Source organism: Saimiri boliviensis, chromosome 10, assembly GCF_048565385.1.
Source record: "Saimiri boliviensis isolate mSaiBol1 chromosome 10, mSaiBol1.pri, whole genome shotgun sequence".
NCBI classification, from domain to species: domain Eukaryota; kingdom Metazoa; phylum Chordata; class Mammalia; order Primates; family Cebidae; genus Saimiri; species Saimiri boliviensis.
This window is the reverse complement of record NC_133458.1, coordinates 32,097,329-32,121,796: the sequence shown is the minus strand read 5'-3', so window position 1 is coordinate 32,121,796 and position 24,468 is coordinate 32,097,329. Positions and strand designations below refer to the sequence as shown.

Here is a 24,468-nt window from a genome sequence, read left to right as displayed (position 1 = left end):
AATGCTGTATGTCACATAGTTATCAATGTTCTGTGAATAATTTGTTGTTTGGCACAAGGCACAAAAGGTAATGCATACATTCTAGAATTGACTATTTTAAGAATTTACCTTTCTTCTGTTTTGTAGTAGTTCCTCTGTTTTGTAGTAGTTCATCATATTCATAAATAGAAAATAAAATATTTAGATCACCATCAAGCTTCTATTTATCTTAACAGATTTCTGTAAATATAGGTAATTTAATAAACAACAAAGTGGGTCTTATATAAGCTACTACAATTTTTTTTCTCTTTAGTAGTGTCTTTTTAATTTTCTTCAGCAGTTGAATATATTCAGGTTTATATTTATTTCCCATTAATTAGATGGTAAAAGATAAAGCTTTCAATGAATTGTTACCAGTGTGTCCTGTTTCAGGCAGTGGAAATCAGAGAAACACTGTTCCCGGAAGCTTCTGTCACTCAAGAATCCATGAAACATTCATGAACTTCACATCAGGTAAAGGTGTCCTTGTTTACATATTTGCAGATTTGCATATGCGTGCCATCAACAAGATTTCACAAATGTTTATGATCCTATGACCACATTAATTATAAATTGCCATGTAGATACTAATGGAATTTTTGCCTAACATGTTATTAGTTCATGACTCTTTTTTCATGATAATTTATAGCAATCAAATTGGGAGAAGAAAGCTAAATTGGATTATTAATTATAATAAAATTCAGTATGAACATTTCCATAAACTGTGACCAGCAACTTGATAGATGAATGTCAGTTATACTCTTCTCCCTTCCATTGTTTCTCCAGCCAGGCTGTAGTGTTTACAAAGCAGACATGAAAGTTGAGAGTTAGCAATTACCACATTGTCTGTGATTTTTTTAGATACTATGAAAAAAGGAAAGATTACAGAGTTTAGATTAAGGGAAAAATTTGAATGATGTAAGTTTTAAAAATGCATTGTTCTGAAAACTGTGAGTCAGTAGGTCTGTGGTTAATACTAGTGAAAGTGTCTGTATTGCATTATGAAAGGATGATTTATTCCCATACAGAGAAGGGTATATTGATTAATATGAGTTCATATTTGATGACTTAGAATAAACTTTGTCAAAAACCTCTAGTTTTGTCATTTGGCAAGGTTTTGGTTGGCATAGCAGAGACAGTGTATCATGTGTTTAGCTAATCACTTAGTCTTTCAGTACATACTTACAGGTAAAATAGAGACATGCAGGCAACATGGTTCTAGAAATGAGCAAATTTTAAGCTTGTTATGCAAATATAACAAATGGTTCCTACATAGAAGTTGAGCAAATAATTGATACTTTCGTGTTTAAAATATATTAGTAACTTAAGACATAGAGGCATACTTATAAAACTAATCAACATTCACCTAGTCATATAATCTGAATAGCATCAGAATTCAGAAAAGTCTCTGATATGGTTTGGTTGTGTCTCTACCCAAATCTCATCTTGAATTGTAGCTCCTATAATTCCCGTGTGTTGTGAGAGGGACCCAGTGGGAGATAATTGAATCTCCTGCTGGGAAGATTATTCCATACTGTTTTCATGAAGCAGTTTCTTCTATACTGTTTTCATGGTAGTGAAGAAGTCTCATGAAATCTGGTGGTTTTTTAAGGATTTTCCCTTTAGCTTACCTCTCATTCTCTCTTGCCTGCCACCATGTAGGATGTGCCTTTCACCTTCTGCCATGATTGTGAGGCCTCCCCTGCCATGTGGAACTGTGAGTCCATTAAACCTCTTCCTCTTTATAAATTACCCAGTCTCAGCTATGTCTTAATCAGCAGTGTGAAAATAATCTAGTATAGTAAATTGACACCAGGTAGTGGGGAACTGCTGTGAGGATACCCAAAAATATGTAAGCAACTTTGTGACTGGGTAATGGGCAGAGTTTGGAACAGTTTGTATGACTCATAAGAAGACAAGAAAATGTAGGAAAGTTTGGAAACTCCTAGGGACTTGTTCAGTGGCTTGAACAAAATGCTGATAATGGTATAGACAATGAAATGCAGGCTAACGTGTTCTCAGATGGAAATGAGGAACTTGTTGGGAACTGGAGTAAAGGTGACTCTTGATATGCTTTAGCAAAGAGATTATGGTATTTTGCCCCTTCCTTAGAGATTTGTAGAACTTTGAACTCGAGACAGATGATTTAGGGTATCTGGTGGAAGAAATTTTTAAGGAACAAAGCATTCAAAAGGTTACTTGGGTGCTGTCAAAAACATTTAATTTTAAAAGGGAAACAGAGCATAAAAAGTTTTGAAAGTTTGTGGCCTGATGATATGATAGAAAATAAAAACCCATTTTCTGAGGAGAAATTCAAGCTTCCTGTAGAAATTTGCATAAGTGATTGGGAGCCACATGTTAATCACTAAGACAAGGGGAAAACCTCTCCTCAAAGAGCATGTTAGAGACCTTTGCAGCAGCCCCTCTCATCACTAGCTCAGAGGCCTAGGAGGGAAAATTGGTTTCCTGGGCTGGGCCCAGGGCCTCCCTGCTATGTGCAGCCTAGGGACTTGGTGCCCGGTGTTACCCAGCCATTCTAGCCATGGTTAAACGGAGTGCAGGTATAGCTCGGGCTGTGGCTTCACAGGGTGCAAGCCCTAAGCCTTGATAGCTTCCATGTGGTGTTGAGCCTGCACATGCACAGAAGTCAAGAATTGAGGTTTGGGAACCTCTGCCTAGATTTCAGAGGATGTATGGAAACAATTAAATGTCTAGGAAGAAGTTTGCTGCAGGGGCAGAGCACTCATGGAGAATATCTGCTAGAGCAATACCAAAGGGAAATGTGGGTTGAAGCCCCCCCCGAGTCCCTACTGGGGCACTGCCTAGTGGAGCTGTGAGGGGAGAGCCACAGTCCTCCAGACCCCAGAATAGTAGATCCACTGATAGCTTGTACTGTGCATCTTGAAAAGCTACAGACACTCAAACAGACAAATCCATACAGACAGTAAGTAGATTACAGATTGCCAAGGGGTGAGGGATGTGGGGAATGGGAAGTGACTACTAATTAATGGTTTCTTTTTGGAGTAACAAAAATATCTTGTAAGTAGATAATGGTGAAAGTTGCACAACTTTGTCAATAGGTTGGTGCAAGAGTAGTTACGGTTTTTGCCATTAAATGTCTATTCTAGACATTGCATATAAATATTATTTTCTCATGTAATTCAGTCTAATATTTTCAATTTTAGAGACTGTATTAGTATGTTTTCACACTGCTAATTAAGATATACCTGAGACTGAGTAATTTATAAAGAAAAAGAGTCTCAATGGACTCACAGTTCACTCTTAATGGCAAAAAACATAGGTACTTTTGCACCAAACTATACTAAAACCACTTAACTGTGTACCTCAAAAGAGAATTATATGGTTTGTGAATTATATGTTGAAAAAATTAAAATGGCATTTGTGGTTAATAATCTGGTAATAGAAGAAAAAATGGCAAAGAACAGAAGGAAATGAACACAGTAAGAATTTTTATTTTGCATAGGTGAAATTCTAGTTGCATTCCCATCAACTCATGCATTAAAAAAAAAGTAGAAGTATATTATATTCATTATTATTTAGCATTGCTTTAGATATTCTGACTAAAATATATATTGGAACATTCTAACATAATTTATAAATTATCTATATACTGGGAAACTAAATATAATGTTATTAATATATTTCTGCAGATAATTTGATTGCCTATGTAGGACACAAAGATTTCTAAATGAAAACAATTTGATTTGAAATAATTCAGTAAGGGGCTGAATAAGAAATAATTGTTAAAAATAATAGTTTTACTATGTATCATCAAGAAACAAAGATAACCTGCTATGAAAAAGATAGGTCATTGATAATAATAATCTAAATTATAAAATACTTAGGAGTTCTAGCCATAAGATACGTTCAAAGATAAAGATGTCTCAGAGATTACATAATTGTAGGAAATTGAAAATAACTTCTAAAGAAGAAATACAAATTACTAATAGACATACACAAATATTCAAATTAGTACTGAAAGAAACTAATTTGAATTGCAGGAATTCAAACTAGTACTGAAAGAAATTAAAAAGTAAATAACAATAAGATAGTACTGGCTAATATTAACAAGTCTAATAATAGCTAGTGTTTAAATGGTAGCTGATAAATGGGCTTTTCTGTTCATTGACTCATGACTGGGGTCTGAATTTCCATTGTTTATGAGTGACAATTTGCCAATATCTGTCAAAAACCTTAAAAATGTGTATAAATTTTGACCCAGTAATCACTGTATTCAGAATGTATCCCAAGGAAATAATTGCACTAATAATCAGAAATGTACAGACTTTTTTGCAGTATTTTTTTTCAAATGGTGAAAATTTTAAACAATGTTAAGTAGCATAAATTAGTTATAGCTGTGGAGACAGTATTTTCCAAAACTAGCCATCACAATATTTCCCGTCTCATATACTCATTCTCAACTTTACCACACTCTCATTTAGAGTCTGAGCCTATTTTTCTTCCCCTTGAACCTAGGTAGGAAATTTGTGACTCCCTCAATGAAGAGAATATAATGAAAGTGACATTGGATTATTTTAAAAACTAGGTCATAAAAGGCAATATGATTTCCACTGGGCTTTCTCTTTTTTGGGATATTTCTCCTTTGAAGCCCAGGTACCATATTGTGAGAAGAACCACGTGATGTGGCATGGTCACAAGTAGGTGTTGTAACAGACATCCCCAGCTTAGGCTCCTGCCAACAGCTAGCATCTGCTAGTCATATGAGAGAATGAGATTTTGGAAGATTTCAGCCTCCATTCTATTTTTTTTAATTTTTATTTTTCTAAGCATACAAGACAAGCACTAGGATTCCACTTGAGAACAGAGAAGGTGGGGAGTGTGTTGACACTGGATTTCACCACAACTGATTCCAGCCTCCACTCTTTAAGCCACTACAGCTAGTTTTAAGTAAAACAGAAGTTGCTGTGTCTGCAAAATTGCAGAATTATGAGCAGAATAAATGTTGTTAAGTCACTACATTTTGAAGTGGTTTATTACCCAGCCATAGTAAATAAAATAATAACACATGTAAAAATGAAATTCTTGAGGCAATTTTAAATGAAAATATAGACGAATAATATTTTTATAGCATGTATAGAAAATGACAAGTACATAAGAATACAAATAATTACACTTGGTATATGTGCACACAAAAATACACATAAATACTCAACAGCCATTGTATGTATGTACATAAAAATGTATTGATAAAGTGTATACCAAAATGTCAAGAGTGGTTACCTTCAAATGTTTGGAATAGAGGGATAATTTATACTTAAATTTTATGCTTGCTCATCTTGCTTATCTTGCCATATTTTCTGATTTTTCTGCCAGTGGACATTGATCATTTGTTCAATAGGGACTAAATAAACTTGGACTTAAATTAAAAATCAACCGATGAAGCACAAAATAGGAACCTAGCTCAATGGCTGTTCATAAAAAATACAGGTGTTTTAGTTGATTTCAAGTTCAAAGCCAGCCAGCAGTGTGCTGTAACTGCCAAAATGTTAATACAAACTTAGGTAGTAAAAAAATAATTTCAATGTCCAGAGAACCAGAGGCATAGTTCTGTAGGACACATTGAATAGAGCACACTTTGAGGCACCAACTTTAAAGAAGGACAGCAACTGGGTTTCTTCCAGGAGGCTGCCCAGGATGGTGGTAAGATCTGTAATGAAGTTATCAAAAAAACAATGAAAACAATAGATAATTCTGTTGGAAAGAGAAAGCCTAACAGAGAAAGAGAGAGAGAGAGAGAGAGAGAGAGAGACAGACATGGAAATGTGGGTTAGTCTTCATCTGCATAATTTCAGAGAGTCAAACGGTAAATGAAAACCTCAAAGAGACAGAATTGGCTTAGCCTAAGATAATAATTCCAATTAAATTGAGCTATTCAACAATTGGTAGAAGAGTCACAGAGCATAATGAGTCCTTGCTTCTGTGTTCTTGAGATTCCCAAATGTCAGGATGTTTAGAGAACAATGTCTTTCATGGACTATTTAGCCAGATATATTTAAAATCCTGTTCCTGACAAAATCTACAAAAGTCTGTATCATAGGATCAGAGTTGCAACAGTGTACTATCTGGGTAGGGCTCTGTAAAGTCTCTCTCTAGCATACCTTTCCCTAAATGCCTGATTTTCTGAATTCCCAGTCTTTGCTAATTAGCACAGATGAGCTAAGGTTGGCAGTGATTTTCTGAAAATTAAAGACTCATATTTCTGAAGATGATATGTATCTTAATTAAGTCTCCTCATTAAAACTCCCTAGCTTTGATCATCAGTGTCTGTCTTTACACAGCATGTAGTAGATTCTTGCCCATTTCTTATGTAGTTTGATTAATGTAGATAGATTGTCTTAGTTCATCCCCACAAAGTAACTTTTTAGGCCTTGTGGTCCAAATGGACTTGAATATAGATAGGCTTCTTATGTATTTTCTTAAAGTGGGTTTCCTGACATACCTGAAACTCTGTTTGGATGTTCATATGGGATTTCATCAAGTTGTTTGAAGGAAAAAGATAAGTTTTTATCTTTTTCTATTAACAGTTATTACAAACTGATTTTAACATAGCATTTGGAAGCACAATGACCATACTCTGTGAGTTTTGTTGGGAGCCATGTAGTATTCCTATTATGCAAATCCTCGCCTCTGGTTTCGCCCTCTCTTCAGATACAGCTAGCATGAATGGATTTCAGGTAGAGTTCAACATTCACAATGAAACTTCCCACTTTACTTTACTGAGACATAGGCACAGATTTCTAAACCAATGATAGCTGAGACAATCGGTCTTGCACCTCTCTTTCCACTTCCTTTTGGTCTTAAAAACAATGACTCTAGAGGTGTTATGAAATTAACAGCACACTCCCATAAAATATATGTCATATGATTTTTACTTTTGTCTGGATACCTTCAAATATCTGGACCCAGAATGTGGCATTGCATCAGAAGACAATCTTATGGTATCTAGAAAATGATTGTTTGATTTCTAAACTATACCTAAAATAAATTTAGATAATTCTTAATACTGTAATTGAATCTAAATCTTATATAAATGATGGGAGAGAAACTCTGTCTAATATTCAGGAGAAGAAAATCAAGATAATAGATATTTAAATATTTTATTTCCTGGAAACAATGTATATATAACAAAATAACTTAAAGCATTTACTGTTGAAATTTAAAAGGACAAATTCCCATTTACAAATACATAAGAACAGAAGCAAAGAAAGGTAAGAGCCGTATATATGTACACTAATAATTTGAAAAGCCATTTGAGCAGAACATCACAGTGCAAAGTATGTTCAGATGATCTGCACCATTTACTGCCAATCAAGGTGTAAATCACATCCATACAAAATTATTTTAAATTAAGGATAATGCATATACAGCTAACTTTTGCTACACTAGTTGTGAAAAAACCTCAAATACTTGGCAAATTGGTGAAGTGTCCTTTTTCTTGCAGGAAGATTCATATAATGTTATGTGGGAGAGGAAGGCTTGCATTGTTACCTCTTTGCCCCCTTGAATGAGATCCAGTCAATTGAACTTAACAGTTAAGTCTTGCTAGTGACTTTTGTTCACATGGTTGACAACCCCTGAGTACTATTATTTTTTATTGATTTAGTAGCAAGTAAATATTCATCTTATTGACAGATCTGAATTGGACATGGAAACAAAAACAAACAACTATAATCTCCCTAAAAATATAACAAAAATGTACACTTTAGCTTAATAAGGTTAAGTATAAAGGATTTGAAAATGAATGTAGTTATGGAACATGATGTTCCCTTCACTCTCAAGTGGGAGCAAATATTTAAACATATAGATATTTGAATATTATATACTCACTTGCATTATGGATTGATGATTGGTTTTGGGAGAATCCAAAGTTAGAGGTCAAATTTGTGGTTATTTTTAAGCATAGTTTGAGAAACCATAAACATGTTTTCAGATCCTGTCACCTTCCCCACCTTTGCTCTACCCCTAGTCATCATATTCCATGGTAGGTTGCAGCAATGGTTGAGCTCTATGGGCTTTGGAAGATGGCAGCCTGGATCCAATCTCAGTTCTGACACTTAATAACTGTGTGACTTTCGACAAGTTACTTAACACTTTTACATTCTGGATTCTTTATCTTTAAAGTGGGGCTGATGCTGCTACCTTATAGTTTCTTGAGGATTTAATAGATGAATGCAAGCAAAGTGCTTATTTAGTAATAGGCCTGGCACCTAGTGGAGGATTTGATCATTATAGTTACTAATGCCATTATTACTTTAACAGTGTTTGGTGTACACAAAGGAAAGAAAAAGCAAGAGCAGATCTTGCTCTTCGCACAGATTTTGCTTCTCACTAATTTATGTGTGATTGAGCAGGAATTTTCTTTTGTGTGTATTCTGTAGTTGCTATTGTTCATTTTTATATGTTTCAGCCTTCTTTTCAAGAGAATAATGTACCACTTTTGAAGATTCACTACATAAAAGTGGCATCTGTCAGCTATATCCCTAAGGAACTGTTCTAATTTACAGGAAGCAGGTGTTTGACTACAAGAATTTCTTTAGTCAGTGATGTGAAATTTTTTTTCTAGTAAAAGTATTTCAGAGAAACCAGAATAAGAATTTCTTTCTTCTTAGAAAATAATCTATACATTATATTTTCTTTGTTTTAAAATTTTTAATCTTTATTTTATTTCAATAGTTTTTGGGGTACAGGTGGTTTTTGGTTATATGGATAAGTTCTATTGTGGTGATTTCTGAGATTTTGGTGCACCCGTCACCTGAGCAATGTACACTATACCCAACGTGTAGTTTTACCACTGTATTCTCTCCCACTCTTCCCCTCAAGTACTGAAAACCTTTGCGTCTGCATAGCTTAGCTCCCACTTATAAGTGAGAAGATATGATGTTTGATTTTCCATTCCTGAGTTACTTCACTTAGAATAATGTCCTCCAGCTTCATGCAAGTTGCTGCAAATGCCATTATTACATTCTGTTTTACGGCTCTGTAGTATTCCATGGTGTGTACATACCACATTTTCTTTACCCATTTGTTGGTTGATGGGCATTTAGGTTGGCTTTATATTTTTGCAGTTGCAAATTTTGCAGCTATAAACATGCTTGTGTATGTGGCTTTTTCATGTAATGACTTCTTTTTCTTTGCGTAGATACCCAGTAGTGGCATTGCTGGATCAAATGGTGGTTCTACTTTTAGTTCTTAAAGGAATTTCCATTCTGTTTTCCATAGTGATTGTACTAATTTACATCCCCACTAGCATTGTAAAAGTGCTTCCTTTTCAGCACATCTGCGCCAGCATCTATTATCTTTTGATTTTTTAATTATGGCCATTCTTTCAGAAATAAGGTGGTATCTCATTTTGGTTTTTAATTTGCATTTCCCTGATAATTAGTGATGCTGAGCAGTTCTTCATATGTTTGTTGGCTGTTCATATACCTTTTGTTGAGAAGTGTCTGTTCATGTCCTTTGCCCACTTTTTCATGAGGTTATTTGGTTTTTTCTTGCTTATTTGTTTAGGTTCCTAAATGTCATTTGGAGAAAGATTTAGTAAAGAATTTAGGTTCAGTTATAAACTTGTTGATAATATCTATGTGTCCCCAACCTGATAGCTCAGCAAGATACTCTGGAGAGCTTTTAAAAGTAAGACTCGGCCCAGGCATGGTGGCTCACACCTGTAACATCAGCACTTTGGGAGGCTGAAGCAGATGTATCACCTGAGGTCAGGAGTTTGAGACCAGCCTGGCCAACTTGGTGAAACCTTGTTTCTACTAAAAATACAAAAATTAGCTGGACATGGTTTTGGTTGCCTGTAATCCTGGCTACTCAGGAGACTGAGGTAGGAGAATCACTTGAAACTGGTTGGCAGAGGTTGCAGTGATCTGAGATCGTGCTATTGCACTACAGCCTGGGTGATAAGAGAGAAACTCCTTCTGAAAAGGGAGGGAGGGATGAAGGAAGAAGGAAGGAATATTCCCCTAAAACTTGGTCCATTGGGAGCTGACTGGGTACAGGAAGACGTGAGACCTGTTTACCATGTGGACTAGTGGACAGCTTATATTTTGAGCCAAAGGAGGTAGATGAAAATACCTTAAGAGCACTGAAGCTAAGAACTTGTGATGTCCTAAGACCCCTGGGTTGGCACATCCTTCCCATTTAAGTGATGCTCTGAGTTTCATCTGAACTCCTTTTAATTTCCTTAGGAAAAAATGGGCAAAGCTACAAGAGCTAATTAATGGTCCATTTGCAATCAAAAATTTTGCAACTGTGATCAACTTATCTCTTCCAAAGAAAAGAATCCATTAGCTGTGAGAGTATTTGCCCCAGAGGCAGCATGAGGGACCAGGGGCAAAGGAACAAGAACAGACAAATACCTTGTTTGACCAGTATTGTGACTGACTAGGCCTGATTTAAATATCTGGCTTGAAAGGTACTACTACATTTTGAAAATGTGGATGACTTAAGGCTGGTTTACAGGGTTATTTTATTATGAACAACACAGAAGCTTCATTTTACACAGTCTTTTTAGAATTTTGAGTCCTGTTCTGGCTTTCAAAGATGTTTTCATAATTCTAAGACCTGTATTTGAAGTCACAGGGCAGTAGAATAGCTGTGTTTTGTGGTATTTGAAAAGAAGCTGTACGTCTTTCAGCTTTCCTAGTTTCTGAAAATGCAGGCTGGTCATATATTCTAGTATGCCTAGAGTTTTAGGTTGCAAAAATAGTTACAACACTTTTCAGTAACTCTCATCAAATGGTGGAGTCTAGTTTTTCATTCTTTAAATCTAGGATTGACCTTGTAACTTTCCTTAATACATGAAATCTAGTAAAAATGATGAGGTACAAGATGTATGAATTATGAGCCCAAGCTTTAAGAGGCCTTAGTCTCAACTTTCATTGCCTGTAGAATGCTGTGTCTATCATGTGGAAAAGACAGCCCTATGTATAATAAGGCAGGCTGCACATTTGCTGACAACTGCCAGACCTGTGAGCCTAGAATGATTTAGAAGCTATCTTAGATCATTCATCCACCATTGGCCTGAATTCTGTGAGCCCAGAGAAAATCAGCCAAGCAGGCTCAAGCCATAGAATCCTCCTAAGTGACCCATAGAATCATGACATTAAAAAAGTACTTTTATTTAAATCCAATGTTAGTATGCTATGTAGCAAAAGCCATCTGATATGCCCGGGACAGTCTTAACTTACACCTGTTGTCATAGAGTAATTATAGTAATGCATTTTTGGTAATGCATTTTTTTTAAATTTTAATTTTTTTTAAGTTCTGGGGTACATGTGCAGGACATGCAGGTTTGTTACATAGGTAAATGTGTGCCATGGTGGTTTGCTGCACAGATCAACCCATCACCTAAGTATAAAGCCCAACATGCATTAGCGACTTTTTCTAATGCTCTTCTTCCCCTGCTCACCTTCCACAGGCCCCAGTGTGTGTTGTTCCCCTCCCTGTGTCCATGTGTTCTCATTGTTCAGCTCCCACTTACAAGTGAGAACATGCACTGTTTGGTTTTCTGTTCCCGCGTTAGATTGCTGAGGCTAATAGATAATACATCCTTTTATCATCAAACCATCCTTGCTTGAGTATGTTGTAAAGTCAACTTAAGTAAATAATACCACCATCTACTCATTTGTCAAACAAGTATTTCTGTTGTGAACTGGATTGAGCGGAAGGCAAAATAACAGTGGCCCATCCTACTATGAGTCTTGTTTTTTGTCATTTTTTGTTTTGTTTTTCAGATTTCAGGTTTTAAAAGAAGTCCTTTTGAAATACATAATTAGACTAGTTCTCTTTACAGGTGTTTATCTGACAACTGAAACAGTATTTTAGAATGGTATCTCATCATACAATCTCAGTGTACCTTTGAAACTGATGAGACTTGCTCCCTATTTGATGTTGAATGATTACAAGACTTGAATTATGAGGATCAAAAAGTCAGTATTGTTTTCAAAGAAATACTTTTGAGTAGCAATACATGAATAAAAAAAGCATGGTGCAATTATTCTATTAATAAAGTGACTAACACAGTCATATACTATGTAGAAGCACATTTCACACGGGTTTTCTAAAATGAATCAATAAGTAAAATAATTCAAATAAAATGGTACATACTGCACTTTGATTTGTAATATATTATTCTCCAAAGGCATAGATACAACATTGATAAAATACATATTTTGATGTTGATAAATTATCTGCAATGCTTTCTTTGCTAAACAGGGCTGGCCATTTGCAAGACTGTGATATTGACAATTTAGGCCTTAGCTTTCTTCCCTTTATTTGCCATTCCTTGCCAACTGGAACAAAACACACATTTCAGGATAGGTAGGATTTGCTCTGTCTCTTCTTTTAACTGACAATGTGACATATGCACATAGTAAACCTTTCAAACAGTACGAAGACCAACATTTATAGTAAAATATTAGTCTTCTTCTCACTGTAGATTCTAAGTCCTCCAGTCCTCTCAGGAAGTAACCTCTGCTGAGCTTCTTTTACATGTCTGTTCTATGCATGTGAATATATATTTTCAATAAATATAGATGCTTTCTATCTTAAGCATCAAAAAGCATCTCTTCTTGCCCCTTTCTTTGAAGAATCAGCATGGCAGCTGGGATCCTGTATACATGTCCTGAAAACTGGAGCGTCTTCAAGGCCCTCATTGCTGCTCAGTACAGCGAGACTTAGGTCCATGTATTGTCGGCACAAACACACTTCCACTTTGGCCAAACCAAGTGCACCCTAAATTTCTCCGCAGATTTTCTGCTGGCAGGATTCCAGCATTTGAGATGGATTCTGTGTGTTTGAGAGCAATGCCATTACCTACTATGTGAGCAATGAGGTGCTGTGGGAAAGTACCCCAGAAGCAGCAGCCCAGGTGGTGCAGTGGGTGAGCTTGGCTGATAGCGATATAGTGCCCCCAGCTGGTACCTGGATGTTCCCCGTCATGGACATCATGCATCACAACAAGCAGGCCACTCAGAATGCAAAGGAAGAAGTGAGGAGAATTCTGGGGCCGCTGGATGCCCACTTGAAGATAAGGACTTCTCCGTGGGCAAAGGAGGGACTGGCTGACGTCACAGTCATCTGCACTCTGTTTTGACTCTATAAGCAGATCATAGAACCTTCTTTCTGCCAAGCCTTTCCCAATTCAGTAGTATATTTTTATTATATATATAAAATAATATACATCATTATTATATATGATTATATATCATATATACTAATATAAATCATATCTAAATATAATTTATATATTATATAATTCCACATACAATATTTTGTAATATACTTTAAAATATTAAAATAATATGATATATTATATATATATATTTATTATGTATATTATAACTGCTGGTTCCTCACCTACATTAACCAGCCCTGGTTCCGGGCTGTCTTGGGGGAAGTGAAACTTTGTGAGAAGATGGCCCAGTTGGATGCTAAAAAGTTTGCCAAGAGCCACCCCAAAAAGGACACACTACAGAAAAAGCAGCGTTCACAGGAAGAGAAGCAGAAGCCCCAGGCTGAGCAGAAGGAAGACAAAAAGGCAGCTGCCCCTGATCCTGAGGAGGAAATGGATGGATGTAAACAGGTAATACAAATTTAAGAGAAATATAAGAAAACGTCAAAAGTAGATGAATTTAAAAGTAGCAGTGATGGCCCGGCATGGTGGCTCACGCCTGTAATCCCAGCACTTTGGGAGTCCAAGGCAGGTGGATCACAAGGTCAAGAGATCGAGACCATCCTGGCCAACATGGTGAAACCCCATCTCTACTAAAATACAAAAATTAGCTGGGCATGGCGATGAGTGCCTGTAGTCCCAGCTACTTGGAAGGCTGAGGCAGGAGAGTTGCTTGAACCCAGGAGGCAAGTTGCAGTGAGCCGAGATCATGCCACTGCACTTAAGCCTGGTGCCTGGTGACAGAGCGAGACTGTGTCTTGGGGAAAAAAAAAAAAAGTGGCAGTGATAACTGGCAGATAAATTGTTGCTAGAAAAAAATGCTAATCAAAAATGCCTTGTTGAGTGAAAAATTTCATTGAGAATGAAAATGAAATCTATAAGTTTTGGGATGTTCAGTAACTGTGAACATTTGTAATCAGTAACACATCACCAAAGAAAACGTGAAAGGGTCTTCAAGCAGAAAAAAACTCCAGATGAAAATGCAAAAATGCAGGAGGAAAGAAGAAACCATGGAAATTGCAATTGTGTGGTTCAAACCACTTTAATTTCCATTTTCATTTTAGTGAAAGTTCCATAATTAGGTTATTTCTGTCTCACTGACTTTTTTTTTTCTCATGATTTCTTTGGCAATTTCTTAAATAGATCCTCAAGAATGTTCATAGAAACAATATTTCTAGAATTATTGTACATTATGCTTGTAGGGCAGCTTGTCCTACAAAATGTGGCTTCATCTTTTATATCTGGTTTTAATACAGCCTGAGCTTAGGCATTTTCTTTTATTTATCTTTTAGATATTGCTCAATGCTATTCTGGTATTTTCTATGGCTACAGAGAAATTTGAAGCCTACCTTATTTTTTTTCCTTCTACTTGTTTCTGTATTGTTAAAGTCTAATAACCTGACTAGTCTATAGCTCAGTGTTAATCATTCTGGGTCACTTCTCTAGCTGACTATGTGTTCTTCTAGTATGTATATTAAATAAAAATTTTCAAGAATTGTATAAAAATTTGTTGATTTTATTCAAGACTCCAATTAGGCATATATTGGCTTATTTTGCTCATCTTCTATATTTATTACAGTCTCTCTAATTGTTCCTATTTGTGTCTTAATCTCCATTATTCATGTTTGAAAATTAAATTGTTACTCTCTGTGCCCTCTATTATATATTTTTATGTGTTTCTGCTCTTCTTTGCATTTCTTCAAATTTTGTCTTTATTTTTGCATTTTTTTCTTTCTTTCTACTTCTTCCCCAAATTCTAACAGATCGTGTCTAATTTCTTCTGTTGTCTCACTCACTGTCTTTTTCCTGGATTCCTGCATTTCTGTCTTTGACTTCCTTTACAAAATGGATGGCTTCATTTAATATTTTAAAAAATTATGAAACATAACTAGTACAATTTTCATATTGCTTATGAATTAACTTTCTGAATGTTCTTTATCTACTGTTAACAACTCATTGCTATTTTCCACATTTTTAAAGTAACTTCTAAACACTTGGTTTATGTAAGCCATCTTTCTCTGATTTTTGGTGTTTTGGTTGACTTTTTATTTTTATATGCTGTCCAAAATTTTAATTTTTTTCTGAGTGAGAACTTTACTATGTGAACTTGTATATATGCTCAATTTGAATTTATTTATTCTTTTCTTCCCTATATTTATGGAGAGCTTACTGTATATCAGTGAGTCCTAAGAATAGAACAGTGAACCATAAAACCAGATACTTGCTTTCACAGCAATTATAAGATGAGAGAAGGAAAAAATTAAATAAATGCATCCAATACAGCATGTGCTAAGTACTATGTGAGAAGAAATACAGGATATTATAAAAGCACATTAAGAATATTAAGCATTTATAGTCTTCTGATGTATCATTACACAAATCCTACATTTTAGGAAGCATCAAAAGTTCTATCCTTAGCAAGCTAATGCAGGAACAGAAAACCAAATACTTCAAATTTTCACTTATAAGTGGGAGCTAAATGATGAGAACACCTGGACACATAGAGGGAAACAACACACGGGGCTCTATCAGAGGGTGTAGAGTGGGAGGAGGGAGACGATCAGGAAAAGTAACTAATGGGTACTGGGCTTAATACCTGGGTGATGAAATATCTGTAGAGCAAACCCCTATGACACATGTTTACCCATGTAACAGATGTGTTCATGTACTCCTGAACTGAAAATAAAAGTTAAAAAAATGAAAATTGGGGCAACATTAGCCCCAATTTACTTTATGGACATATAAAAACAAAATAACAAAAATTATCTCATACATTTCTAATATTTGGAAGAATCAAGAGAATATTTCTAGAGGAAGGTATGTCTAAACTGAGATTCAAATCAAAGAGTGTTCCAAGCTGAAGTCACTGTTCATTATGATATATATATATATATGAGAGAACAAGAGAGCTAGGTATTGACAGATGAATGAGTCCCCTTACTTTGTTTCCATTTTATCAATCTACAAACAGAATTCATCTATTAAAACCCTAATGGCAGAGGAACAAATCGTATTTCAAATAGCGTTTATTATCATCTTTTAGAACTATTTTTCAGAGGCAGGAAAAAGAGGAAAATGCGTCTTTTAAAAATACTCTGTTTCTGTGAAGAATTTTCGATTCAATAGTTAATAGGCAGAGTTAGAAGATTTCAGGTAACATGTGGTATTTTGGCTGACATTCCAAGAGAATTTAGAAAATGCTTTGTTTAGAGAACCCTTGTTGGTTAATGTCATTGCTCTTAATTTTAGTAACTACTTCATTGTGCATCATTTCCCAACAGGATCCTGCCAGTCTTTGTCTGCCTAACACTTGCACTAGCCAAACTTGGAAGTTTAAAACATTTATAGAATGCAGTAAAGACAGCTGTTGAGGGCTTTCTGTATTATCCCTTTGAAAGTAATATTTTAGGCCCTCATTCATGGATTCTTGCAGTAAATTGCACATTTCACACTACAAGCTGCTATTAATCCTTTTATTTTCTTTAACAATGATCACCTTCATAAGACTGCATTAATTTCCCCAGCATTTCTCCTCTGTACTACCAAATTCTACAAGGAATGGCATCGTTTTTGCCTGATGGATCCAAGAGTTGCCAGCTAATGACTGCTATTATGAAATCCATATGACAGATTTCCAGCGTGACAGCTATTGGATAGCATTCAGGCTGGCTTGCTGGGTCCTTTAGTTTGTTTTTTTGTTTAGAGAAGGTACACAAACATTAACTATCCTATCATATTTATGCCACAAACGTCAAAATCTTGTTATAATTAAATCCTTGTAGTATATCTTTTATGTGTGAAAATGAAAACATATTTGGGCAACTGTAAATGCATGCGTTTTATTTTTAGAATCAAAACTCATATTGTTCATTTAATTGGTCTGGCACAGAAAAAACTGTGAGGAAGAAATCAGAACCACAAACTCATCCTCTTTCTCATTCATCCTGAGTTTCCAAATATAATCCTTTTTGTAACTGAGCACACACACCCCCTGACTCTAGAAATTTGCAAATTATGCTGAACTGCAAGTAGTAATGTGAATCCTTCTTAGAATAAGAGAGTAGTCTGACAAATATGAGTTAAGCTGTCTTAAAAACTAATCATGTTTTTTTTCTTAAAGCATGTGGGTGAATAAAGAAAAACTAAAGAGCCTAATATTTTATTCCAAGATCCTCTAGAGTCAAACTGAAAATGACAGAAGGGATAAAAATGGAGACCAAAAAAAAAAAAAAAAAAAAAAAAAGACTTCTTTGGGCTGAGTTAACTTTCTGTTTCAGAGCCTAGTAGATGTTTAAAGCTCTTTTTTTCATGTGCACTTTCATACATTCTCATGATGCAGATGATGCAATTTTCTCTCACTGGTCTTCTACCTTCCTACTACCCATTTCCTGGTTTTCTGGTGGTCTACTTAAACTTTCTCTGTTTATCCAGTATAGTGTGGTGCTTAAGAAACCTGAAATGGGCTGCTGCAGTTCAAATCCTGGTTCTAGTGCTTATTAGTTGTGTGACCTTGCAAATTTCTTTAATATCTCTTGCTTCATTTTCTTTACCTGAAAATGGGGGTGATAATAAGTAGAACTTATTTTCATTGATATGCTGAGAGGAAACTTTCTATCTATATACCTATCAAATGATCTTATCTATCCTTCTATCTATCCCACAGAACCATGGTATAAGAATTCATTATCATTATCATTATCATTATTTTCCCTATAGAGCATCTACAATGGCTTCAGTTGAGTTTTCTCTCACATTTTCTGCTACAGATCCGTTAGAAACACTAGTGCCCTTGTTTGTTTGTTTGTTTGTTTGTTTTTACCACAAGCAAACACCAGATGTAAGTAATGCCTAGCATGGCAGTAACCTTTTATTTTGTTCATTTTGTACCACTGGCACAGCTGTCTGGTGTCTCTGCCCATGACATTTTCCAGTCAGTCATGCCCCACCTAACTTCAGGAGACATATGTTTTCTGAGCAGTCTTACTGAAGACTCTCTAACTACGATTGAGATTAAAAGAATGAAACTGGATGCCTACTTATCACCATATGCAAAAATTATTTAGAGGTGGATTATAGACTTAAATATAAGACCTCAAACTATAAAAATCCTAGAAGAAAACCCAGGAAATACCCTTCTCAACATTGGCCTTGGCAAAGAATTATGGCTAAGTCAGAAAAAAGAACAGGAGTATTTCCCTTGCAGGGGCCTAGATGGAGCTGGAGACCATTATCTTTAGAAAACTAACAGAAAAAATGGAAAATACGTGTTCTCACTTTTAACTGACAGCTAAATGATGAGAACCTATGGACATGTAGAGGGGAACAACACACACTGGGCTCTTTTGGAGGGTAGAGGGTGGGAGGAGGGAGAAGTTCAGGAAAAATACTAATGGCTACTAGGCTTAATACCTGTGTGTTGAAATAATCTGTACAACAAACCCCCATGACAAAAGATTACCTGTGTAATAAACCTGCACATGTACCCCTGTACTTAAAATAAAAGTTAAAAAAATAATTTATAGCTAAACCTTCAAAAGCAAGTGCAATAAAAATAAAAACTGATAAGTGAGACCTAATTAAACTGAAGAGATTCTGTATGGTAAGAGAAACTATCAAGGAAGTTAACAGATGTATTCTCAAACTATGCATCCAACAAAGGTTTAATATCCAGAATCTATAAGGAACTGCAATAAATCAACAAGCAATTAACAAGTAACCCCATTAAAAAGTGAGCAAAGGACATGAATGGACACATCTCGTAAGGAGATATAGAAGTGCCAACAAATGTGAAAAAATGCTCATCATCACAAATCTTCGGAGAAATTAAAATCAACACCGCAATGAGATACCATCTCATACCAGTCAGATGGATTTGTGTAAAAGGAAAAAAATAGAAGATGTTGGTAAGACTGTGGAGAAAAGAGAACACTGTTGGTAGGAATGTAAGTTAAGTTAGTTCAGCAACTGTTTTTGAAGACTTATGAAAGATCTAAAGGTTGAACTACCATTCAACCCAACAATCCTATTACTTTGTAAATCCCCAAAGGAAAATAAATTGCCCTACCAAAAGGACACGTGCATCCATATGCTCATCACAATTCATAATAGCAAAAATATGGAATCAACCCAGGTGCCCATTGATGGTGGATTGAATAAAGAAAATGTGGTCCATATACACCGTGGAATACTGTACAGTCATATGACAAAATCATGTCCTTTGCAGGAATGTGGATGTAGCTAGAGGCCGTTATCCTAAGTGAACTAATGTAGACACATAAAGCCAAATGTATCATATTATCACTAATAAGTGGGAACTAAACACTGACACATACACATGGGGATAAAAATGGGAATAATAGACACCGGGGACTACTAGAGGGGTAATAGAGGTAGAAGGGAAAGAGCTGAAAAGCTACCTATTGGGTACTATGCTCATTACCTGGGTGACAGGTTCAGTCATTCCCCAAACCTCAGCATCATGTAATATATCTTTGCAACAGACCTGTACATGTACCCCCAGAATCTAAGATAAAAATAGAAAAATTTAAAAAAATTTTAAAAGTCTGTTAAAAAATATTTATTTTAGAAACAAGCCCCACATGATACTGGAAGCCAGAGGAATATGCCGTAAATTCCATGTATTAGAAATGGAGAACAAAAATCTGTCATTATTTCCAGATGACATAATTACATGCATGAAAATCCAAAACTGTAAGAGCTATTTGTTCTTTTTTTTTTTTGAGATGGAGTCTCACTCTTTAACCCAGGCTGGAGTGCAGTGGCGTGATCTCGGCTCACTGCAACCTCTGCCTCTCAGCTTCAAGCTATTCTCCTGCCTCAGCCTCCCGAGTAGCTGGAACTATAGGCATGTGCCACCATCCCTGGCTAATTTTTGTATTTTTAGTGGAAATGTTTCACCATATTGGCCAGGCTGATCTCAAACTCCTTACCTCAGGTGATCCACCTGCCTCGCCCTACCAGAATGCTGGGATTACAGGACTGAGCCACCATGCCTGGCCTGTTTGTTATTTTTTAAGTTTTATATTATGAGTTTGTTTACTTTCTCAAAGACCTATTGAGATTTTGGATATTGAGTTTTTAAAAGAATTTTTCCAATTTCTTTACATTTTCAAACTTACTGACATAAAGTTGATACTGTTTTTTAATGTTTGTGGGATATGTAATGTCTCATTTCCATGTACGTTTTTCTTCTTCTTTTTTGAGTAGTCTTACCAAAGTTTCATCGTTTTATTAGTCTTTTTATGGGCCATGATTGTACTGTTCTTGATTTTATTTATTGTATGTTTGTTTTCCATTTCATTGATTTTTTATTTTAGTTTTATTACTTTCTCTTTTTTAAGTTTTAGTTTGTTGTTCTTTTCCTAAATTAAAAATTATTTTTAATAGACAAATAATAGTGTATATTCGTGGAGTAGAGTATAATGTTTTAATACATGCATACATTGTGGAATGATCAAATAGGGCTAATTAACATATGAGTTACCTCACACACCATTTCTTTGTGGTGAGAAACATTTAAAATTCCCTAAATTTAGCAATTTTGAAATATACAATACATTTTTATTAACTGTGGTCACCATGCTATACAATAAATCATCAGAACTTGTTTATTGTAATTGGAACTTTGAACTCTTTGATCAACATCTCTCCCCACCTCCATCTACTTCAACCTTGCCAGTCTCTGGTAATCACCATTCCACTCTCTACTTCCATGGTTTGTCTAGTTTTTTACCTTCTCTTGAATATAGTTTGTCTCACATTAGCATCAGCTTTTTATTTTTGATAGCCTTTACATGGCAAATGTTTTAAAAAATCCTTTTTCTTTTAACTGTCCTTTGTCTTTCCATACTTAGTGTGTATCCCTTGTAAACAGTGTAGTTTGATTTTGTTTTTCTATCGAGCCTGACAATAGTTTAAAAACATTTGGAGTATACAGTCAATTTAATCTTCATATAGTCAATATAAGTATTGAAGTATTGGGGATTTAAATCTACTATTATAGTTCCCCTTATTTTTCATTCCAATTTTTCTTTTAGTGTATGTGCTGCCCAAGTGAGAACTCCCCTATTTTTCTGTTTGATTTTGTTAATTTATTGTCTTTTTTCTTATTTTCTTTTAGAATAATCACATAATTTCTAAGGATTTCTTTATTCTTCTGTTAACTTTAAAATTATACACATTTATTTATTATTGTTTAAGTGATATTCTTAGAAGTTTCTACATTTCACATTTTTTCTTTCTTTCTTTTTTTTTTTTTTTTTTTTTTAGACAGAGTCTCACTTTGTCACCCAGGCTGGAGTGCAGTGGCGTGATCTCAGCTTACTGCAATCTCTGTCTCCCCAGTTCAAGCAATTCTTCTGCCTCAGCCTCCTGAGTAGGTGGGACTGACTACAGGCACCCACCACCATGCCTGGCTAATTTTTGTATTGTTAGTAGAGATAGGGTTTTACCATGCTGACCAGGCTGGTCTCAAACTCCTGACCTCAGGTGACCCCCCTGCCTCAGCCACCCAAAGTGCTGGGAATACAGGCAATAGCCACCACACCTGGCCCACAGTTCACTTTTTATTTACATTTTTACCACTTTCTGGACAATACAATAACCTTATATTTTAATGCTATTTGTCTAAGTCCTGAGCTTTGTGCTATTGTTTTTATATATTTTAATTATGTACATATACACATACAAATATAAACATATACATATATGCAAATCTACATTCACGTACAAATATCTATGTATATGTGTGTGTGTGTGTGTGTGTGTGTGTGTGTGTTTACACATACATACACTTCAAACTCCAGAAGACTTTGATCAGAATGGTGAATATTCATTTAGATATATCCTCATTTCTATTCCAATCTCTCCAAACATAGTCACCCTTTTACATTACTATGCTTCTATACTATACTATACTTTATCTTTTATTACAGTGTTCCTTGAAAAGAGTTTTCTCAGATGTTTATCTGAAAATTTTCTCATCTGATGTAATTTTAAGCATATTTTTCATTGGCTGTAGGAGTTAAGATTGGTTTTTCTTCCCCAGTATTTTAAAGCTGTCATTTTATCATCTTCCAACTTACATTATGTCACCTCAAATGACTTTGCAGTCTTATTGTCTGTTATTCCTGTTAATGTTCTTTTTGCCCCTCTACCTTCTTTTATGTTTCCTTTTTCAGCAAGTATACACCAACGTGTCTATGTGTGTTTTTTCTCTGTTCTCTTTGATCTTAAAGCTTTTTGATATCTTTTACAGGTTGATGTTGATGGCTGGTTTTATCTGTCTTGGAGAGTTCTATGCCCAATATATTTTCAAATATTGTTTCTTTCTGTTCCTTCTTGAACTCCAATTTTATGCATTAGATATTTTCAATTATGAAGCTCATTTTCTTTATGTACTTTAAAATTATTTTTCTAACTTTGTATTTCAATCTGTTTTTCTACTTATCTGTTTCCTAGCTAATGATGTTCTTTTTTGCAGTGTCTAATCATTAATTAAACATCACTATTATAAGTTAGCATTAGGAGGAATACCTAATGCAGATGACTTGTTGATGGGTGCAGCAAACCACCATGGCACATATATACCTGTGTAACAAACCTGCACATTCTCCACATGTCCCCCAAACTTAAAGTATAATAAAATAAATACTTTATAATTTAATTTATTGTGTTTTTTATTTTCTAAAATTTCTAATGGATTATTTTTAATTTGTTTCTGAGTAAAATTTTTCATTTTCTTATCTATTTATTTAACACATTAATCAGTTATTTCAAAGATCCTATTTGGTGAAAAGTTGTAGATGCTGGACATGATGTTTTCTGACTCCAGAGAGGATTTAATTTTCTTGTAGGCAACAAGATCACCTTTATCCATATATGAATTGAAATAATTTCAGATTTTTTAAGAGCTGTTCTAATTCCAGTTTGCCCCTACAGTAGAGAACAGTCCTCTGGAGATCTTAACTAAAAGCCTTACATATTTCCCATAGACCTCTTCCTATTTGGAGATTCCCAAATTCCAATTTTAATAACCCCAGAATTATAAGAGTGTCAAAATCTCTGCATAGTTTTTTAGTTTTTTTTAAAGATTTTTAAAAAAAATTTTCTTGATTTTCCCTCTTATGCCTGTTCAGATTAGTTATCAGAAAATATCTCCAGAGGAAATTGTATTAGTATATTACACTCACTTCTTTGTAGTTCCTGTTACTTTAGATCTTGATCTCTCAAATCATGACTGCCTTGGTAGTCTTGTTGACAAACAGCTTTCCAATTGACTGTAAACTTAAGGATGCTGATGTAAAATTTTAATTCCTGTAACCTTACAGAATACACCACTGACTAGCCTCCAGCTAAGCTCTAAACATTTATTATTTAAAGGGAAAATACTTTGTTAAATTAATCAGTTATTTTACATTTATAGGCAGAACAAATGCATAATGTCTTAAAATTGAACTTTGGATTGTCTTATCAAAAATGGTGTTAACAACTTTAAAAATAATTTAAAGTCTAACAGCTTTTCCTAGAACAAATTTAATATTAGCTAATAATTATTAGATGCCTGCTACATGCCAGCTATCATCCTGTATATTTTCCCTAGCATTCATCTTCCACCAGAGTACTATGTGCAATATATTATTATATTACAGAGAAGGAACAGAAGCTCAGAGAACTTAAGGCATTTGTCCAGGATCACACCATTAGTGATAGAACTAAGTTTTGGTTCTAATCGCAGGCCAGTTTACTATTTACTTATAGGCATGTGAAATTGTTAGTGGTAAACTCACAGCCAATAATATTCAGTCCATATAGCATACACTCTCTTCTTTCTAGGTCTTTGTTGTAAAGATTTTATTGCAACTTGTATGAATGCTTGGTGTGTTTATGATTAAGTATAATAATCTTCCCATTTTAAATTTCTTTTATATGTATTACAATATAGTGAAATTTAGAGTCATACTTGTGTTATATTTAATTATAAATGGAAATGTTGAGAGGTAAAATTGTTATGTTTTAGATTAGAAAATATACTACTATGAAATTTCAAAATAGAATACTTGAAGTTCTGCTTAGGCTGTCAGTATATTGTACATTCTTGACAAATCTCTTAAATTTTCAGAATACATTTCTCTCTCTATATATATATATTTAATATTGTGATAATAATTCACATTTTTCTGAAGACTAAATGATTCACATGAATAAAAAAT

At 34.8% G+C, this 24,468-nt stretch overlaps 1 pseudogene; it reads left to right on the top strand.

Moving 5' to 3' along the window:
- LOC104652147 (elongation factor 1-gamma-like) overlaps window positions 1-20,516 on the top strand; it is an 89,634-nt pseudogene extending 69,118 nt beyond the window's left edge.
- Window positions 20,517-24,468: the final 3,952 nt, after the last annotated feature.